The sequence below is a fragment of the Bombus fervidus genome, chromosome 9 (assembly GCF_041682495.2).
Source record: "Bombus fervidus isolate BK054 chromosome 9, iyBomFerv1, whole genome shotgun sequence".
Taxonomy (NCBI): domain Eukaryota; kingdom Metazoa; phylum Arthropoda; class Insecta; order Hymenoptera; family Apidae; genus Bombus; species Bombus fervidus.
The window spans coordinates 6,390,518-6,413,663 of NC_091525.1; the positions used below are offsets into that span (position 1 = coordinate 6,390,518).

The window sequence follows — 23,146 nt, forward strand, 5'->3', positions numbered from 1 at the left end:
TTCATATTTCTACGAAGAGAACAAAACGGGTAAAACCTACATAGTAATTTGTTTATCCTATTAAAAACGATTACGAGCACATTCCACCTTGAATATTATTATTTTTATATATTATTTTCGCGTGTTTAAATTTACCAGAAACAGGTAAAAATCCGCAGTCTAATCATTATCGCGTATCCGACAAACCGGAGGATTATTTTGCCGCTACATGCGCACCGTTCCCTATTCAGCAACGTGCTGGAAACTTTTTAATATTTCAAATTTTGTAGCGCAACGCGCAACGATCGACTACGCGGAGCGCTGAGAAAAATTCGAAGCATTTCGCAGTTCGATTACCGCACTTTTCAGGTGTGCTCAGCTCGACTCGCGATGGCTGCGACGAGCGAAGGACTGACGTGGATACCAGCGGAGTAAACAATAACGATATTGTCCGCTTTGAATCCCTGCGGACCTGCCGCGTGCAATCTCCACCAACCTCGGCATTGTCTCGTTAATTAAACGGATAAGCCGTCGAGACTACGAGGACGACATCGTCGACGTCGACGTCGACGTCGACTCGCCACGCCGGCGTCGCCGATCACGCCGAACTTGACGCGGGCGAAACTCGCGGCACAAAGCGTCGGAAACGTTTGACGGGGTTGACGGACGTAGCCGGAGATAACGAAGTTGCTACGTTCGAATGACATCGGGGTGAGAGGACGACGACGGGGTGATGTCAACGGAGGGGGCAGCAGAACACGAAAGAAGGATAATGGGTGCACCAGACAAAAGAGCGTTGCGATAAAAAGCGAGGAACAGGGTGCATGATTTTTCGATCTCTTCGAAGGAATAACGATCCAGGAACATAGTTGGAATATGTGAACATATATCGTTGAGAACAGGTGTTGGAATGTGGCTTACGAAGAACATTCTGAAGACCTTTTTAATCTTGAAGACGTCATGAATATCCTGATGACATCGTTGACATCAAGAAGACCTTTTTAATCCTTGCGTTGATAAGTAAAATCTTCGCGGTTGATGGAGAGCCGACTACCGCTGTTGTGAGCTATCAGAATGCCACTTTTCTTCAATTTCGCAATTTCCCTAAACGCGATTAATGTACAATTTTCAAACAACGAATGGTCTATATACAGAAACTGATTAATACAGAACAATTAGTCAATCGATCTAATCACATCGTATTTAATCGCGCTTTGCGTTACGGTTAATTATTTGTACCACGTTGTTCAAAACTATTCGGAGATCGCAATTATCAACGGTTATAGTGTATCGATCAAACGCGGAAAAGTGAAATCCTACAGTTTGAATGGAAATTGACATGGTATTTGTACGCTACTGTAATAAAGATTATGTTAATAAGGAAAAATACGGAACGAATGTATACGCATAAGGAACGGATATAAAAATTAAAATGATACGAAGAACGATTCATTAGTTTTTGCGAATAGCGCATATCCATTTCCGAATGAATTCAAGTGCATGTCTTAATTTCCAGTCTTTCGCAATCCGCGTTTTACTATTATGTACCTTTTGTTCTTACTAACATGCTTTTGTTCTTTCGAAACATTATTGTTCGCTACTAAACAATTAAATCCGACGATACACGAGGAAATTCAACGGTTTTAATTATTTTCAGCATAATTTTATACGTGGACACTCGTGAATTGCGCTATATTACCGTAAGTATACGTGTGCTTACAAACCTTTAGAGTGGTCAAAATAGGTTACGAATTTATGACCACTTGAGTACCGCCAAATGCATAAAAGACTCTAATATCAAGGTTTTGAATATATCATACCGTAATATCAAATATTCTCAGCGATTTGGAGAAACGTAAGGCAGCTCGTTACACTAATGAATAATAGTAACTTTTAAACCAAGATTTTCTCACCATCGCATTTCTTTTCGTTTTCGAGATCCTCTCTCGATATTATCAATCGTAGTCCAGAAAGTTCACTGTTATAGAAATATAAAAGTTATAGAAATAAATATAAGTTACAGAAATCTAAACATGAAATATCACGAAAGAAATCGAATAGTACCTTTCGAATACATTACATCATACTACTATACTCATCTATACACTTATTACATATCAAAAGATACGAATCTAGGTATTATTAAGTAATAATTGTATTTATTACTGTCGTTTGCGAATTGCGAATCACTCGACTTCTGACACGACATTTCTCAAATCAAAACACGCGGCCCGCGTCATCACCGCGCGCATGCGTAGCAGCATCTACGCTTCCGCGTAATTCAAACGAAGTTTATTCTAAAACTACCAATAACCAAAGTATAAAAATTATACCGAATAAAAGCAAAATGAAAGTCATATGAAAATACATATATTACGAGTGGTACATATATACTAAGTGAACTTTTATCAACGTATTTCACAGAAAATTATTGAGATGTTTAAAAATGCACCGTTACAAATTTATAATATTTCTAGGAAAAATTATAAATCGGGAAATCTCTTGACAAAGAGTCCTATTATAATAATAAATTATATAATATTATTATACAAATATATGTTAGATACATAGGCGTCAAGTGTATTTTCTCTCCAGAAAATGTTTATTTATTTTGCAAATATATAAAAAGAACATAGTTCATTATCAATTCAATTTAATCAATTCAAACGTGGTTAACGTGAAACAAAGCAAGAACTAAAATATTTAATGCAATTTTCTCTTTATTCGATTGTCAAACGTCAACAATATCGCGAATAAAGACAGAACAGAAGCTGCATTCCTGACATATCAATTTCCACAGGAAAGGTGTGGCTGGATGTTCAGATCATTTTATTTCCATCGAAAATATGTCGTTGCCGTTTAACCATCAGGCTCCGATGTACAAAAAGAACGCGATAAAATGCATATGTACGGCAAAGTCGTAGAAATTCGATGAAACGTAGAGACCAAGCTTCGAATCACTCATACCGACGTCGGTGTCGCGAATCAGAAACGCGAAACTCGAATAGGCAGTCGCACTCTTCGCCGTAAAAACCACACGACCAGAATTCGGTAGCAACGAGTTCCAATGACGTCCAATTTCATCCATTTCACAAGTTTCCGTGTGTTCTTCCGCCACATAAAATATTTAGCAAATATCAGCGAGCCAGTGACGTTAAGCGGTCCCATTTTTGTTAATTAAAAGTTTCTCCGGGGGCGAGCAGCGTGCGTATAAACCCGAAATATAAGGCAGATAGCGTGGAACATGAAGAAGCAGCCGTAAAATTACCAGAAAACGAGATAAAAGCTCGCGAAACAACGAGAAAATCGTTAACACGTCGAGTGTTACGGCGATCGTCAGTGACCCATGTCACCAAATTTTTCAGAGCAATTAAAATACGATAAATTTCATTCCCCATAACAGATTTCCAAATTGTGATTTAATTTGTGATTAAATTGTGATTTCCAAGTGATTACGGTGCAGCATATTTCGACATATTGTGGCACTCAGAACGAAACATATAAAACTCGCGTGGCTGTGAACGTGTTAAGGAGTAAGAAGGATGAAATCGCTAAATCCATCGTACATTTAATAAATTGGCATAAGCGTAATGCGATACAAATCGCTGAACACGATTATTCGCTGAACGCGTAGAAATTTTTACCAGAGTAAAGCTTGCTGGATAAAAACTAAATTATCGCGAGCCATGATATCGTATGATGAGAGAAGATGTTAAATTTCATACGTACAAAGGGCTATCGCGCAGGGTCAAGCAAAACAATTTAATTAAACGTACCTTTTAGCTCGTGCAATTTTACTATATTCTTGTCTTGCATATTCATTTACCAGGTTATCCAAAAGACGAACAAACAGAAATATAAATCCTCCATGGACCTAACATATGTACTATAATACAGAAAAAGAAATAATAGCTTTGCGATTTTTATGATAATCTCCAATGGACTAAGGAAAAATATAATGTTGCTAGAAAATATCCGAACACTTGTTTTTCTTTGACACGATCATTCAAGCAAATTAAAGAACAAGCTCAGAAGAAAAAGTTTTGCGATTCTTCATTATCGTTACAATTATATAAAATAGAATATTACGAGTCAAAATTGGCATTCGTAATTACCACAAGTTGCAAAATTATTTTGTTATTTTAAAAGCTGTACAATTTTTTAATATTTTAGACTATGAGTCAGATAAAGAAGATTCTTCCATGTTATTTGAAACAGGTACAAACGTACAGGTCCGTTGATACATTTTTATTTAATTGTAAATTAATAACATATTGTAACTTAATTAATTAATATTAATTTGCCATCAATTTGGAAATTCGATTAAATTTCATGATACTGTTACCGCAAATATTTATATACTTGTCACGTAGCATAACTAGCTCGGCAGACAAGTAGTACGACTCGGAGACTGGTCAGACGGAGAGAGAACAGATGATTCTTCTAATCCTTTTTTACGTTTTTCGCCTCTTTCAGCTTCTCGAAAGCTCGAGGGCGTACGCTAACAAGAAAGAACGAAGTGGAATAGCAAACATAAAAAAGCGAAGAAAGGGTGGATGGTCTCGCGGGAAGAGTACCGAGACTGCCGAATCTCCGGCCAATTTTTCACTTACTAGAATTCTGCCTTACACAATTTTCCGACCTTCTATTTGTCGTATCGAAGTTGTCACGTGGGAAGATCTATTCTTAAACTGTTCTCATCTCTTCTGCTTATGTACGATCTGACCACAACTTTCTTCATGGAAAAAGTCGAAACGCCGTTGCAGAATAGAGCAAAAGGTTTTATAGAAATTAATATCTTGGAATGTGCAGAAGAAAGTACAGTGAATCCTTAAATAATGTGCCAGTTCGATACAGTCGCATAGCTGAAAATCCGCGTACAATATTTTATTTTACTGTAGCAACTAACGAAAACATGTTATTCCTCTCTTCCCGCTACGCTTTAAAAGCACAATTTATTATAAGATTAATAGCCAGCTTATGTGAACGAAGAGGCAGACAGAATTTACGCAGCAACTCAGTCCGCTTGCTATTTATTCTGCCGATTCTTACAACGATATTCTAGCGTGTTATATTCAAACTTAAAAAACTGTTAAACGCGGGAGAAGCACGATTGAGTGGAAAGTGGTCGGAATAATGCAAGAAAATGTAGCAAAGTGGCGTTTTCCGAATATTCAGTTATCTTCGGATCGCGGTGCAATTTCAATTTCACGATAAAAACGCCGGCTCACTGGCAGTCCATTTAAGAGCATCTGGTAGCGAAGTATCTCCTTACAAGAGCCGTTCTTAAATAATTCAATCCAGTCCAACTGGCCGGACCAAATGGAAGTCGAAAGGTGTCTATTCATCTGCGAAGAGGAAGTCGCGAGAGGCTGGCGCGCTTCGTGAGAAATTAATTTATAAGCGAAATGGTCGTGGTAATTGGACATCAAAATGTCCATTAAAACCCTCTGTGCATTCATAACGCAATTTTCCATGCTTTTACGAGATGCTTCACGCCTTTTGACGCAGGCTATCGCCCCTTTTTGCGTGAACACCGTCAAAGATTGTTAGTCATCCATAGCACGACGCGGAAACGCGCCACTAATAGACACTAAATGCATTTAACTAATAGTTACGTGATCCTTCGCCCAGGCAGATTCTAGCCGGAAGAGAGTCTTCATCAATGCTGCGAGATTCCATTAAAATAGGAGAGCATCATCTAAAGGGTACTCATTTATCGTTGCGAGGCTAATAACTTGCGAGATGGTACATGCGGACGCTATTTGGCCGCGCGTTTCGCGTTTTAATCAAAAATTTATTGTCTCATCCGAGAGGGAAGCGATCAATCGTTAACCTGCCGGATAGATATTCATCCCATCTTTAACGTTACTCGACGAACCTATTATTCATCGTCTCGAATTTTCAACGTGATTGAGGACTCGTCAATATTCGTGAAAATGCCCTCTGAACTACACACCATAAGTGTTCAGACATTTTCGATTATTGCAGGTATACAACGTGCGATTCAAGTAAAGCTTTTTTTTTTACTTTATATCAGGCAACCTCACATGGAGATCGTAAACCCTCGCAAGTCTCATTTTTCGTGTTTCATGAAGGAACAGTTTTACAAAATTTAAGTTCAATGTGCTGTCAATCAATTTTGTATTGCCAATCTTTTCTATTTGAACTTAGTAGCGTATATGTATAGATATTTTCAACACTTTCGTGAACATTTCAGAAATATTTATCGTCATAAATGTTATACGAACTCATACTTTTACGAATACAATTAAAGAAATAGAAAGAAAGCAAACAGAAGATTGGTTCATCAATTAAAAGTTACAACGAGTACCATACTTTACATATTTTATATTTCTTTGCATTTGTGGTGTGTTCGTTATGTTTCTGTGTCTTTAAATTACCGATAAATACATAAACGTCCACGATCTGATTATTATTAATCGCTTTAGAGATTCGAAAATGTTCGTGAAAATAATTCCTATCATTTGAATTGTCCCGACCACGACAGATATTTTGGTTTAGGGCAAGATTTCGAGAGATTTAACAGTTTCACAATTTTAACGTAATAAAAGAGAGTTAGGAATCGTTGTCGGGCCAATTTCGTCGGTAAATCGGTGCGTATAAGAGGGAAACGTGATGAAATCCCGTGGAGAATACAATTCTGGAAATGGCGAGCCGGTGTGCCTTGAACGTTGGCGTGCCGCTCGTTTCAATTTGGATATATTTAGGAAACACGTAACCCCCGGCAATCCAATAAAAAACCGTGCTTAGCATAAAAACAATGGTAGAACAGCACAGGTCGAGAATAATAAACATACGAGTATGTCGGATTTTCCCTAGCTTTTCGCCAGATTACTGTACTAAATACGTATTTTTTAAGACAATCTTTTCGTATGATCGACGCTCTCTACCCTTCAAAGGATACGACAAATACGACGCAGAGGAAATACTTTGAACGTGTAAAGCTTCCTCTGTAGATTGTAACCGTTCCAAAGAGTAGAAAATTGGTAGGTAAATATCGAGCAACGGATCCGACACGCGTGATCGAAGAAATTTCCATTTTCTTTGATTCGATCCTGTCGCTGTGAAAGATTTCCCATTTGTTCCATAAATCGTGCTTCGAAATTCAGGAATTCGTTTCGTATCGACCGATCATAACGACACGTGATCCGCTTTGAACTCTCTCTCTCTCTCTCTCTCTCTCTCTCTCTCTCTCTCTTTCTCTCTTTTTCTCTCTGCCTCTTTGGAATGCTAGGCGAATGGTACACGGATAATTGCAAGTATTGGGTCGGACAAAATCAAAAGTCGAAGGTCCCATGATACCTTTGGAATATCTCTTCAATTAAATCTCAATGAGAAACTTTTTTCCTTCTCTTGCAAAAATTGGGTTGAAAAATCGAGTTTTCTTTTTTCATTTTCTTAAACCGTTAGATGCGTAGAATGATGTTAACGCGGCTTATCAAAATTCAAACTGCTGACGAAGTTACAGTGATGAAGCTTGTAGAGAGAAAATGTTATCTTAAAAATTCCTTTGCGTATTTCTTGGAACTGTTTTCTGACTTGGCTGTCATGAAATTTTGGGGACTACACATTTAATCTTCTTCATATTTTTAACGACTACCCTTTGTATTGTAATTTTATCACTTTTTAGAAGCTTGTTAGAGGTTTCTAAAGACATTTCTTTTAAAAAATCTTTCTCTTTTTCACATTGCTGACATCTGTACGATCATTAAAGTTTTCCAGAAATCCTGCGCTACGTTTCAGATAATAGACTGAAGCTTCAAAAGAATATTTTATTTCAAACATGCCAGCCCCTGCCGAGACTGACAGCCACCAACTGATGTTCCAAGAATAGAAGTTCCATATACAATGAATAGCTCCTCTACTTTGCAATATCTTTTCTTAAAAGAAAAAAGAAAAAATTGGAAAATAAAGCTAACTGTCGCATAAATACCATTCGAAAAAATCTGTACTTTTTATCTGTATCTGTAATTATTTACGAAGCAATTGTCCAAAGTTGTAAATTTGTGTAAGTTGTCTGTGCTTTTAAATCAAATGTTGTAAATTTCTAAAAAAAAAAAAAAAATACCGTTCATATGAAAAGTACAGAAATGAAAGATGAAAAATTTGTTTCTCGAAACTTGTAGAAAGAAAAATCTGAAAGGAAAAACGAGAGTTTTCCGCTAAAGAGGAGATGCTGCGATCGATAAAGACTCTAATACAGGAAGAGCAATTCCGCGGCAATCTACAACGATCGAAGCGACTATCGCGCAAGATATTGGCAAAAAATAGGCTCCGTGTAGTAACAATATTCGACGGTTGATGAGCTCATCAGAAGCAAAGTTTATTAGTTGGGAATAAGAACAATATAGATAGAGTCCATGGCCGTTTTCGTTCAAACTCCCTGAGGAAGACTCTTAATCGAAGTCTAAGAGAAAGAAACCGGCTCGCTCGCTACCGGCTACTTGACGCGAAATAATTGGCCCACTTTCTCATACTTTTTTATTCTTCTGTAATAATAGGCAATGATAGCGGCTTTCAATCGAAAATGTGAAAATTCCCAATGGAAAGCGAATAATATTTTCACCAAGAATAATTTGCCTTTTAAGAGAAAAGATCGGGTTTCATCCTCCCAACCCGAGGGAGATCCGCAACGAATTCTTACTCTACTCGATTCTGTAGGTTCCGCGTGTAATTAAAAATATCTCACCGCAGTTGTATAGCCCCGGAGCTATTTTGTCTAAAAGAACCGCTGTAAAAACCACTGCTTTATTTATATTCCAAATTTAATTAACCAAATTTTTCAACACGTAAAAGAGAAGAAAGAATAAAACGTTCGTACTTCTTCGAGGATTGCCGAGCAAAGTCTGGTTAGTAATTTCAGAAATGTCCAATGCTATATAATATATCAAATCGGGCTGAAAGGGAAATATTGCGGTGGTAACAAACACGAGGAAGCAACAAAGAAGTTGAACAGTCGTGAATAATCGTCGCACGAAGGGAGGCCAACGTGTAATCAGACCGTAAAATGCAATCTCTGCGTTTAATTTTCTAAACTGTACGTTCTATCCTGCACACAGCACAGTTCGTGCAATTGGTCAAATATTTCCAATATTCAAATTAATAACTTTTTCGTCTCGTTACATCATATATTCTCGTATTTGGTAGCTCGTGTTCGAAGCATATTGAAATAAATTTGGAACGTTCCGAGGGAAAAGTAAAGACGTGCAATTATTTGTAATTACGAGATCAACGCGTCAAAAGGTAAGCACGTAGAAGTAGAAAGAGATTACTGAAATCTTCTTCGCGACATTGCGATAAAGGTACAATGTTCTGTGAATATAGCACCGCAATTTAAGGGAACTCTATCAAAAAATAAAACACAACCGAAATACGATTATTTTCGACTATGATTTACCGTTCGATTTATACGCAACGACAATATTGAGAAGACGTTCGATCAATTTCATGGATCGCTATATTTGCATACCATCCTACACGACAGAATAATTCCGGGGAGCGTAGTAAATCGCTATGCGGTATATGGTCGCGCGACGCTAGTGATTCATCGAGGAAGATACCGCATCGTTCGATGCCATATTTTGATACGAGGAGGCGGCACGTTACCACCACTCAAACTATCAAGACAAAGCTGGAGCGGGTGTGAGACGAAGATACGGACAGTCAGAAAACGCGAGCGTGCGCTGCCGTCGAAAAGGACGAGAGAGCAGAGGAAATATTTTGGATGGTTGAATAGAGATGGTGTTACGAGAGACTAGAAACGAAGCGCGCAGAGATGACAGAGATAGAGGAGGATCGAGGAAACTAAACTAAAAGAGAAGATAAGGAAAATTGAAAGGAAGGATGAATGTGAGAAAGGATAAAGAAAAATGTAATGGTAAAGGATGTGAGAATGAGCGCTTCGGAAGTAGCCAGCTTCACGTCCAAGAGGTTCTCAAAGAGTGACCGCGAGTTCGAGCATATTATGCAACGACAACCTAGTCCAAGTCGGTTGAAAGATGTATTTTGTTCTGGGTCAGGCACAGCGGGACAAGATGTAACACAGTCAGCTGCTTTCTGCTTTGCTACCAACGACTCGTGACGTCCAGATTTAGTTTCCTATGCTCGTGAGATACTGTAATGACTCTGTATCCCACTAAGGCTACAATTTAATCCTTGCACGGACGTGGCCATATTTCTTGCAACCACTTTTCCGTGTCTTTTAACCGCACACGTGATTTTTCAACGTGAATTTCCTGCAAAGTGTAAAAAATACAACTACGATCCTACAGTCCGGTCGTACGTGAGATATACTTGATTTCGATGTTGGTTCGTAGTTGGCTTCGACACATAATCTATCCTTTTGTGACGAATCAATTGGCAAAACATCGAACCTGTTTAGCTAGCTGTATGTTTAATAAACGCTATTCAACAGCACCTCTAGCCGTTAATAAATCCTGAATAATTTTACATATACGTAGAATTATTCGTTTCATTATTCAACAAGCTAACGTATAAAGGATTTTATTTTCCGCAAAATGCAAATTTATCGCATTCAGATAAATCAACCTTATTCGACTCTTCGCTTTATCGTTACACAATATAAAATATTCAACTTTCGTAACAACAATAATTCAGTTTCCGCTCGATGATTAATATCGAAATATACACTGCAAAAATTTAACACGCGCGAAATGACTGTAGTACGAGAATAGAACCAACAATGAGAGTACAGTAGAAACAAACAAACTACTAAATATGTATCGTCTATTTTTCTAATTGGAAGGAAACGGAGACGTTTGTGCGTCGTAGGAAGGAAAACAGATAAGGATTTCATCAGACAGCGCGCAGATTCATTGTGCAACGAAGACAATTCATCCTCCTACATATGCAGCTATCTATATGCACCGGTAGTATGCATCTTAAGTATGTGCAACTAGGCATCCGGCGGATTAATCCAACTGGTAATTTGTCGTTCTGCGAATGAGCTTCGACTCCGAAACTCACGCGGATGCATACGCTACATCTGCACAGACACCTGCGTATATTTCCTACTTCGAGACACAAGTTCGTCTCCGTATTTACGATTCAACAGAGAACAGGAGTTGCAAGACGAGCACTTCGCCGCACAACATGCACCGTTCATTCTAAATTCTGGTACATGTGAAGTCAGACAGATTCCATGACTCGAAATAAGTCGAAAATCGAGAATAACGGGAACGCGTTAGAGGCTTCATTTTCGAGGAAAATCCAGCTTGCAAATTCATCGAATATACGTGTATTTAATTAATTCTCGACTAGACAACAATGGACGATAGGTAGCGGGTTATTCTACGTGCGAAAATAAGTTTCTTCGGATAGAATTTTTTCGTTTGTATAGTGACTATAGTTGGATAGTACAGAATAACAACATTAAACTGGAGAGCTTGCGACATTAACCGTATCAGTTGCCTGGTACGCGCAGGATTTACAACGACGCGGTATAATAATTTATCGTAAAATAAACGTCTGAACTTAAACATACTGGTGGGCTCGGGTTCCAAGAAAAATAGCCGCCAACTAGAATATGTATGGTCAGATCTAGCTACAACGCCTGCAACGACAAAAAAAAAAAAAAAAGGAAAAGCAGAAGGTCTGGTGAAAAATAACGCCATTTGCAACCTCAAAGATGTCTCGGACGGATCTTGTAGCCGTACATCACGCACCGTTACCCATACGAGGTACGGCATCATGATTTATTCGAGTCGCGGTAAGGAAAGTTTTAAAGTGGCTCAACATTCGCGTAATATATCGGTCAGGAACTACGCGGGGGGATAAAACTTAAGAAGGAACGATTCTCGTGGTTAACACCGCGGATCTTCCATTCTAAGAACATTTGCATTTTGAAGAGGACAAGGGCTGTTGAATATTCGGAAACAATAACCACGGTAATTTAATGATACGTAACGTATCAATACGGTTAATGCATGTAAATTCCCGGTGCAATATATTATATTAAAGTTGGTAATGTAATATAATTTTGTTACTCTCATTACGCCGCCATAATGGATATAGAAAGTACGGCTAATTTAATTACTTTAGCATGACGGCCACGCACCATTGTAAAATTTTAGTTCACGGTTTCACGGGAAATTCAACGCACGCCGGACTATTGCAAAAAGGATAAAACCTCCCCTCGTCGACTTATTACCAAAATGTTCCATCTAGCAGGGCTGTAGCTTCCGGCCGCAGAAATTACGAAGTCAAATGGCCCACCGCCATGCGGCACAAAAGTTTTTCTTTTTCTCATTCCCGCACGCCCTCTGAATGAGACATAAATTACTCGTGTAATAGGATTTTGAATCGCGGTCGATGTTAATCCTTGATTTATAATGTAGGTCGGCAGCCGAAGATTTAGCATGACATTGATGATAACTAGCTGACAGTATCCCCCAATGTGTATCGTGCGATAAATTATTATTATTATGCTTGTTGATCCCTCCTATTTTTTTCGAGTGGGGGAGGTGTATTTATTAAACCGTCCGATTCGTTGCTTCTCGTAATTGGAACATTCTGAATTTCATCTCTTTCCCCAACATTTATGCGCCAACGTTAAACGAGACACGGCGTATTTTTTAGCTTAGCAAGAGGTTTTCGCGAAAAATAAATTAACACGATTTCGAACGTTATCAATTATAACAGACGCACGTTAATAACGTTCATCGCATATAACGGACATCACGACTCGATCTAGGTCAACCGAAATATTTTGCTAGCTGTTTCCGTTATTGAAACAGCGAATGTTAAATCATAATTCATACGGTTACATTGTTTCGCCAATGTAGAGACGCGAAACCACTTCCCAACGACTGAATATCGCTATTCAGCGATATTTCCAGAGGAGCTATTGCCTTAACGTTTTCGTCTCCTCTGCGGGTATCTTGTTGCCGTTTTCGATCGACCTAGATTACATTTACCGAATTAGCGATATAGGTCGAGTGAATTATATCCGTTCGTTTAAGCAGTTATTTCTGTCGAAAGTCTATCTTTCCAGTCGTGCTGGCAGCATCCCTTTTACAGCCGTTAAAAACAGACACCGGACTAAATTTAACCGGGTCAAGGAATGGAACTAAACTAATCTTCGAAACTGTTACCATTACGAATTTTTATTTTATTTTACCGTACCATACGCAAACCTTTCGGCGATTATATCGCTCATAAGCGTCTGGATACTTTGAAATTCTAGTAACATTACGCGAATTCTACGAAAGGCTACAAATTAGCTATTAATTACTAATTTATGTTTATGGGATCAGCAGACTTCAAATTTAAATTAATTATTAACAGACAAATTAGTAACAGTGAAACGTTTTATTATTTACTGCTGGTGCTACTACCTACATTCCTGTCCATGAGCATTACGGCATCTTCTGGTGTAATATAAAATACGAGGAATGATTTAATTAATGAAAGGAACAAGTATACGACAATGATTTTGCATTCGTGTAAAATAACGATACAAGAATTTCTAGAAACTATTTTTACGAATTACAAGAGAGACATAACTTCCATTTGCGATTCTAAGCTCATACAAATACATCACATAAGAATATTCCGATTATTTATGATGACACTATAATGTTTTAATATTTTGTATCATAAATCTTCCTAATTTTGAATATACGTAATTTATAACAAATTTCTTTTTCTTTGATGCGACTGATAATTAACATAGGACAGAATTTAATGAATGATATTATAGACGTTTAATACGCACCAGTCTACCACCACCATACCACATAATTAATTGTCATAAATGTATTATAAATAGCTGTATTAATTACGAAGAATAAAATCGTCCCAGTGCGATTCGATAGTATTTTTCTACTTAAATTACATCGCGTCAGAAGTGAGCAGGTGTCTGAATACTTTCGGGCGACGATTAAACGAGGCGGCATTGTTAAAAATGGATGACAAAGGGAGACACGGTTCGTAGAACTGGGGAAAGAAGAAAAGGGCGAAAGAACACGGTCAATCGGCGAGCGATATCGCGAAAGGTCACGGCTTTCCTTGACAAATGGCGTCCTTGCACCGTCACCGATGGGCTCGAAGTGGTATCTCGGTGGTCTGTAGGACAACCGAAGTACATTATGAAGGCATTTGTAGCTTTCCACTGGCGTTGCTCCCGAGAATTGTATCGACCACGGGGTTTGCCGCGTAGACACGTGAATATACTCGAGTTTCGACCAGTCGAAATGCATCTTGGAATCCTGCCCGAACTTCTCCGTTGTTTCCTCTCGAGATTTCGCACGCCTTATCGGATACGCTCGTTCGAATTTTAGAATTGTATTTTCTCCTGGATATCTGACCGACAAACCATACCGGCAAAAGAGGATAAATAATTGAGCGACTTTCCAGAGAAGAAAACCTTTCCTCGCTACACGAGATAGTATGTTGGTGAAAATATTCCGTACACTATCTGTCAATGTGATATTATCTTTTTCTTTGATAAATCACACGTATATTTCAAAGGTAGTACAGTTTAAAGGAGGTCAGCGAGGAAAACGAAAAACTATTTTGCAAATTTAGTTTTGACTTCGTACACTCTACGCAGCCAATAATCTTTTATAAGAGATATTAATCAGTTGAGAAATAGACAGGGAAAAGTCGTAGAATTAAATGGACGATACGTAGACACAGAGAAAAAGAGAGGAAAATATTTTTCAGAAGTTCTTCAACCAGTTTAATACTTACAACGGGAACGAAACGTTTTCACTTTCCTGAAGATTTTCGCCATGCTTGTGTCTACAAGAAATTACACGACTGACGATTAGCGTGACGCTTGTCACGTGTTTATCATTAAACAACGTCCTACACCTTCACACGTGTGTCCCAGAGGGAATTGTTTAAAGGCAAATACAATACGTGCTTAAGAACCCATATGGAATATCGTCTTTTTTTTCCACGATAAAACTTACCTACTGGTAACTAAAATATGAGAATATGACATAAAATCGATATACCTTCCATTGGAATAACATCAAGATATTCCATCTACGAAGCAAAAAGATTGGCCGGTTAATATCGGACAACAACGATGACCTAATTTCTAAAGATTAATAGGCTTACGGACGGAGTTCGACCTTTGCTCCTTTACGAGATTAAAAGCAAATAGACAAATATGGACAGATCGATCGCCGGCTGCCTCTTCCAGCCATCCCGAATCTGCCTTTTATTTTTAAGCTCGAAGCCCTTCATAAAATATACTCTGGCCGTATCAACTAGATTGATATAAAAAGAAAAAGAGATCGAGAAAGTAAATCAAAGGATAAACTAGATATTTTACGACAGGTACGATATCAAACGTGTACCATGTCGTTCTTAAAAAGGCTTGTCAATAATCTGAATATTCCATTAATTCACTTCTACATTCACGAAACTATTATTTTCACACCAACTTTAAATACTTAAATATCAGTGCTTGCATTAACGTTACAAATTCTATTAATTTCGAGAAACTTTCTATTAATCTTCTATCCGCAATTTAGCAGTGAAAATATTTACAGATAAAGAGCTTGTCTCTTTAAACAATAATTCTATTATTATTCTATTATTCTATTTGAAATTTTGCGATTCCATAACGTCATATGAAAAAAAGATTTAGCTATATTTTTAACACAGATTTCAACTCTGACTTACGTAATTCATTTCAAATTCCGCCAGTGACATTTACACCACAGTACTGTTGCGACATATAGTTTGTCAATTTTCTCCAAAATTCTTGCAAATAATTTTCACAATTCCCCGTTCTACGTCTCAAGTCGTAATCTTGCGCCAGTACAAAATTACAATAATTTCTCTAATAATCTGCATCGATTATCGCGTTCAATACGAGGTCAGCAAGTGTTCTCATATTTATTGGAGCGTACCTTATCATTTTGGGGAAGAGAAATTTTATCGTTCCGATCGGGGACGATTACGAGGTGGTGATACATAGCTGAATTCGGTGAAATTGTACGCGAAACTTTCCGTGAATTGCACAGCGACAAGGGGTTTAATCTTTCGCGTGGGACCAATCGCGTTATCGAGATATAAGCATAATCGAGCTGACGGCGGTGTACACGAGGCGATAGCCGATATACGAGGCAACGGATAGCACAGGCTATATTCGAAACTGATAATCGTTGACGATATGCCGTGGCCAATCGATAATCAAGGGGCTTGGCTCGAAAACGATTCATCGTGTCTGTGCAATCGCGACGACACAACGAAATTATCTAGAATGACGGGACACGCGTTATGCATCGTCTGCGAAATTATCTATAGAATGACGGAACGCGCGTAACGTATCGTCTCCGTGATGCAAAAGCACACAATTTCGCGAAAGAAAAAAGAAAAAAAGAAGAAAAAGCAGGAATTAGAACGACGGATGGCCTCTCTCGGTGCGTTGCCATTTCAAAAGGGAGGCGAGATATAGAACGAACGCGAGGAAAGGCCGAAAGAGACATACGCGAGGAACAAAAGGAGCACGATGCCAAGGATAACAGCCGGCAACGAATGCTGAAACTGCATGAGAAAAACAGTGTGTAGAGTTTGTACCTTAAAATCGACGACCGGATGCACTGGTTCCTCTGTTTGCGTTCCGCCGGAACTATTGTGCTCCAGGCAATCCCAAGTGTACGAACGCCGAGTAAAAATTTAATTCTATTCCTTGCCAAAATACATTTCGTGCAGAAGGGGTACGCTGGTTACGGGTTTCTGCGACACCGCCGTTTTCTTCCTACTTTTCGTGAAAATTAGTAGATTACGATTCACATAAAATGTGCATGTGATAGGTTTTTCGCTTTATATTATAATATTGAAAACAATTTGAAGTGATGTTATATAATTAGGTAACAACTGTTTATTTTGTAATATTATTTAGTTAAAATCCTTTCGGATATATTTTATTAGTTTTGGAATAGAAAGCGAGGAATCTATTTGGCTGGAATCTTTCGATCAATCTATCAGCTCGACGATGAAATTCTGTATTCTTCCAAAATGAACAACTTGAAACTACAACAGCTAATATTTATTCAACAATTCGATAGCAATAAAATTCTTGTCTTTTTTCTTTATACCTGCCTATTTCCCCAGACTTATTTCGAATCGTCTAAAAGATTGCCCTGATTGTAGGACCTCACGCCCATATCTCAACATCTGACAGCAGCTCTAGAGTTTCCCACAATGGACGAGCTAACGAGAATTCAGTTAAACGTTCTCGGTCTTCTTTCTTATCCTGTTCATTCGATTAAATAGATGTATCTATCGAGATCCTAATTCTAACTACAAAGTTCTGTGTATAAGGTAAAAGCTAATAGTTTCCTAACAAGATCCTACACTTTAAAGGTCTTCGAAACGCTACAGAGTAAACAATACAATCAAGCGTTTAACAGCAAAGTGACGTAATTGATACTGAACCGTTGAAAAACAAGGTGATTATAACACCATGTACACAGAGTAACGAACAAAAGGTGGCTTAAAATAGGAATTGAAGCTCGGAGGATAAAAATCGACTTAAAATACGCAAACACGTTACAACATAATCGAAGTGGTTTGATTAAATAGATTAAGCTATTTGTTCATTGTATTTCGCGATCAAAAGGCCAAAAGAATGGTATGAGCAGAGATTTACGGAATAGTATTTGATGAACAAATAAAGCGATATAGCGCATGAGCACGTCAGAAAATAGAAATTGTTAAAACAATGGATTTTTCTGCGAATTCAAATTTTTATGAACACGTCTAAAGATATGTGTAAATACAGATATTTGTTACACGCTCCAAATATCATAACGAGAAGTTTGTTTTAGCAATTTTATATACCACTATACTTCGTATTTTTTTTCGAAAATCTATTCTAAAATCTACTACACCAAGATTTTTATACATTGACCAACAAATATGAAATAACTATAAATAAAATCCACTAGATTTTAAGGATTAAATAATTAATCAAACGATTTTCTTCCAATTTTTGTTAGACAGTTACTGCAATAATCGTCGTAATTCTAATAAATAGTGAGTTAATAATAAAAATATATTAACACAGAGAAAAGCACAATGTGCTTGTATCATTATGCATGTTGTGTTAGATGAGCTTACCTATACGTCTCATTCTTTTCGTCTGATCATTAAAGGATTTCGATTCGTTCAAGTTCAAAACATTCGCCACTGCAATCGGATTCGATCGATGTCGAGGTAAGTTACGAATCTTGTAATATACGTTTGGAGACTCCGTTTGTTTCCAGCTCGGTTCCGCCCTTTTTCTTTCATCTAACACTCCAGACCGGCGCACCATGACCTACCCTTAGTTCGCCTAAGTTCGACGCCGGTCGAATTATCATCGCGACCTCTCAAAGCCTTTCCAAAATTACTTACGAACTCATGGGCTCGTAAGTCCAGACTGCTCGAAATTAGTTTCCACGAAAGCTCTCTGCCATTAGGTATGTACGCTTTCCAATTCGTTAAGAGGGAACTGTCACCCCTCTTTAGCCTTACTCGACAACTCGTCCTTCAGACCGCCACTTTCTCTCATTCATCGGTCTGTCTCCATCCCTCTACACCCTCTAAATCGCCCTCACTTAGAAAAAAATATCACTGCTAAATTTGCTTAATGGTAACGAGGTTAGTACTTCTTTCAGCAGAAAGACACCGTTTCGAGGGTTCACTTTTAGCGAGTGGATAAACAGTATAATTCGAGCCAATGGCCTGTAATTTATCTTTGTATGCGCTATCGCCTCTCCAACCCTTGCTACGTTATTATAATCGTTTTTATGCCTCGAATAGAAACGAATTGTTCCGCTTAACGAGCTTCCCGTACTTCATTGTTCGAACGTTCGTTGATTTATTTTACGTTATTCCCTTCGTATATTTTCCACGTTTCAGCATTTCGTCGAACATGATTCAGTACAATCCGATATTCGATTATCGGTCGATCAGGTTGAATTTTTCGGCGCAGGGATTAGTAGTATCGGCCGGTGTTTGGTCAGCCAAGAAAGTGGGTGGGTCGTCCATTACGCTACCCGGTGACCGGGTTAAGAGGACATCGCGTCGTTTAAAGAATCATCCCATCGACAAAGCAATTTGACTATCGAATAATCATTCGTTGTAGAAAATATGACAGTGCCTTCCTATTTCGAACGATCTTCCGAATACTAAAGCGATCGACTGTCCGTGTCTATTATTGGGTCACCGTATTTCTCGAGTTTCTGGAATTCAATCTTGCTCCTATTTTAACAAACGAAACAGATTTGAAATATTTGAAGAAAATGTTCAGCATACCAATAACCATTTTTTCATATTTCCCTTAAACTTGAAATATTCGTTAACGTTAGAAAGATACAATTGGATCGATAAAGACGACAAGAACACGAGCTTCTATACGTACGTGCGTATAAAACTGGATGCAAGTATTTCAAAAGTAAATGGGAAAATTTTCCAACGTTCTTTAACTCTTTCGCTGAAACTATTCGCAAATTTATGAATTATTAAAATTGATAATTTTACCGAGGATACATAAATAAATCACTATTTCCTAAATAAATCAATATTTACCACATGAAGACTACGTATTAACCAATAGATAAATAATTATATGCAAAATCCACATGAATCGACTTCCTTTTTTACTTTTCAAATATACTTATTGCGGCACCCCGAGATTTTAATCCACGCTGGAAGAGTAAAATCCTCGGATATTGAAAGAACTCGAGCAATATTCTCGACGATACAGATAAGATACACATAAATCGTAAACGTTCGAGTCACTATCGAGAGAACTAATCGCGACATTATTTCTGATCAACGCCAAGATTCTAGTCGGATATTCGTTGAAATCCCAAAGCACTCCGGAGAACGTAATAAGTCTCAGACTGGACTATCTGAAATCAGCATCTCCTTGACGCAAAATGTAAATTACGACCGGTAAGATAGCATTCGAACGAAACGGTGAAATAGAAAGAAAGTCAGTTTACACGCGATTTATAGGGTCGAATCGGGGTCGATTTAACGACGCCTCGACGGCGGAGCAACGGCGCCAGAGTAGCGAGCTATCGATTCGGTTCGATTGCCGAAAAATGGTAATGCGGTCGGGCAGAACGCCGAGGAGACGTTACTCCCCAGGAAGGACGTCTCAATTTCGATGCTACGTGCCGTAGGAATGCGGAAAGAGGCCACTCTATGCGAACAGACAGAATTTTCTTAGGACCGTGAGAAAGAGCTCCGACGCGTGTGAACTTAAATTTCACAGTCAAAAGAACGGAAAAATCCCTGCCTGATAGAGGGAAAATCTAACTCCTCGTTCTCGGGTATTTTCTTCCTCGACAAACTATATTTACGCGATCTAAACAAGCTATCCTGTCGTAATAAATGAAATAAATAAAATAATTATGCGCTTTAAACATCTGGTAATAATCGGAGAATAATTTGCAATTTATCTGAAGGACGAGTGGTTCAGAAGCCACACTGATCGATGCTCACTGCAGCCACTGATCTTTTTTCATCAATTGCCTCATTTATTTCAACACATACAAGCTCCTACCTGGTTTTAGATTTTTATCCGACCTATCTCACTGTCCTATTTATAGGTTACTCTGTATGTCCTCTTTCTTTTTATTCGTTTAGAGTTTCTCGCGTCTATAAATAAATAAGAATAAAAAAAGAAAAAGACATAAGAACGTGATGACATTACAAAAACTGTTCCTTTTTATCTCACAAGTTATCATTATTTGTTTCATCCTCTTGGAAAGAATGAATTTTCATAGAAGTACGTCGTTTGTTCTTTGAGAATTGAATATTAATCGTGTACTTGTGTAATGAAACTGAGAAATTGACGAGAGGCGAACGTTTCATTATACGTTCGACCTTTTTCCAATATCGAATTATTCTTACTCTTTAAATTGTAAGAAATCATTTTTTCGCGTGAGTCGGGATAAATAACGTCCGGAGATAAGAAATCATTTTCTCGCGTGAATCTGTATAAATCCGGAATCTTTGAGCAACTGGCGAGAGATTTTTTAGAGAATTTTCTACCACGGGGATAGTATATACCACTTCGTCCGGGAGCTGACGTCTCGTGATTCATGAATCCACGGTCAGCCGGCTAAGAACAAGTCAACCATTGACGCTTTGGAATATGTTCGACGATCGTCAGGGGTAACAGACACACCACCGACAGACGTCTGTGATTCATTGCACCGGAGTTAAGCCTATTCGCATAATCAGACAGCAGCGTATCACCTCTGTCATTAATTACGAGGCCGTGCAACGTACATTTATCAAGTTAAATGGTTGGAGAACCTGCAGAGATTGGGTAGGCAGACACAGAGTTGGCAAATGGTTGTGACAACGACGAATCGAACCTTCCGACCGACTAACAAGTATAAAGTAAAGTTGGTAATAACACCGCTTGACAAAAGGAAATTAATTTTCGAGGTAAGCTAACTTCTTGAAGTTGAGAAATGTCTGCTAAAGAAATTTCGAATTCACGTTACGTTACGAAGGAGAGGGTTCGACGATCGCCAACCAACAAATGGATTTGCGAATAATTCGCACGGCAAGTTTCGAGCCTTAAATATCACTTGAACTTGGTAAATTCGAATCTACATATTGAAAACTTTGGTGGAGACGCTGGAAACCTCCCTCGATTGCTGTACCTTCGGAAGATTATATTTTCTTAGGAATTTCACGCGGTACGAGATAATCGCAATGCCGCTTAATATCCTACGGCGAAACGAATAAACGTAGGAACTCGAATAATTAGTTTTGAAGACTTTTTGCTTGTACTATTCCACTTATGCGTCCATTTATGCTCTCATTTGTATAAGTGTAGAAAAAGGAACAAAAGATCTCCGATCTTCCTTCGTCGTTTCCTTGCGGTGGCGTGCAGCATGAAAGTTTAAAATTCATACTTGTGCACGAGTACAAATACATTACATTAATAGTAACCTCATACTGAACGTTTTTTACTACGAAGAATTTAATCGTTCTTGTCAAATAAATTTGTTTTCAAAGGTTGAAGTACTTTTCTGTACCGCTTATCCTTGCAACTTTCTTTCCTTCACCGTTGTATCTCTCTAACGTTCCAAAACGAACTCTTGGCATCTTTTCGCCCATTCATTTGCGTTTCTATTTCTCAAAGCTAACAAGAATAGCGAAAGTTCATTCGCGCTACTGAAAGGGACGTAAATATCGAAGGCAGATGGTTGCTGAATTAGACATCGATCCAAATGGATTATCCTCGAGAACACGCTCGTTTCGGAGCAACGAACGATGCGCTCTCGATACACCTTCAACGTACCATCAAGCCGCATACATCACAGAAATGGTTCCCTTTTAACTGCCACTCAATTTAAGACCCTCCGAAGCTACATTTCCCTAATGGAACCCCGGTTTACCCAATACGGAGAATGATAACGCTACGTTAACATAACATTCCGGTTGCCCAGAATGCAATTTCCACCGTTTCGCTTGCGAAAACATCACGGTAAAATTCGTACGCAAATATTCCAACGGAGCGTATCTTTCCGCATATCGGCCGGAGAGAGCAGAGGAGAAAAAAATGTTACTGCTCGAATTGTTTACGTTCAATTTCATTTAGGAGTTTGTTTACGGATCGGAGATGCGCGTGCGGAATTTCCCATGGTTCGTTAGCAACGCGAAATTCATCGAAGCGAAATACACGGCAGCAGGTTAAAGGCCGTACGGTGCGGGGTACGTGCGACGAAGAGAGCGATAACGACGTGGCGAAGGTTTCCGCGGGGAAATCGCGCGGAGACTTTGACGACGGGTGCACCGTGCACACGGCCACCAGAGAAGGTGGAAAGCCACGAACGTCGGCGACTTAGCGTTCAAGATCGATGGAGGAGACCTGCAGCGGCCTAACCCTTGCGTTTTATCGAGCTGTGGCACCGAAACTGGTGCCTCTCGCGGCCACGAAAAAGAGAGGCGAAAACAGAGAGAAAAATACGCCGATGAGAGACGACAACGTACTTGGGTACGCGCGATGCATCGTGAACTTAGCTGCAACTCGACTCGACGCGGCTTCGTGTTCAAAATATTTCGATACCTCCCGCGGATTTCTTTCCACCAGGTTTCGTTCGTCGAAATTCTTACAGATATCGCAGCTCGATCGTCTAACACGATA

General features: G+C 38.7%; 1 protein-coding gene across 1 annotated transcript in view; it reads right to left on the reverse strand.

Annotated features, from left to right (window-relative positions):
• Nucleotides 1-23,146, reverse strand: part of Cpx (synaptic transmission protein complexin) — a 329,323-nt gene that overhangs the window by 305,561 nt on the left and 616 nt on the right. The gene's annotated exons all lie outside the window — the stretch shown is intronic.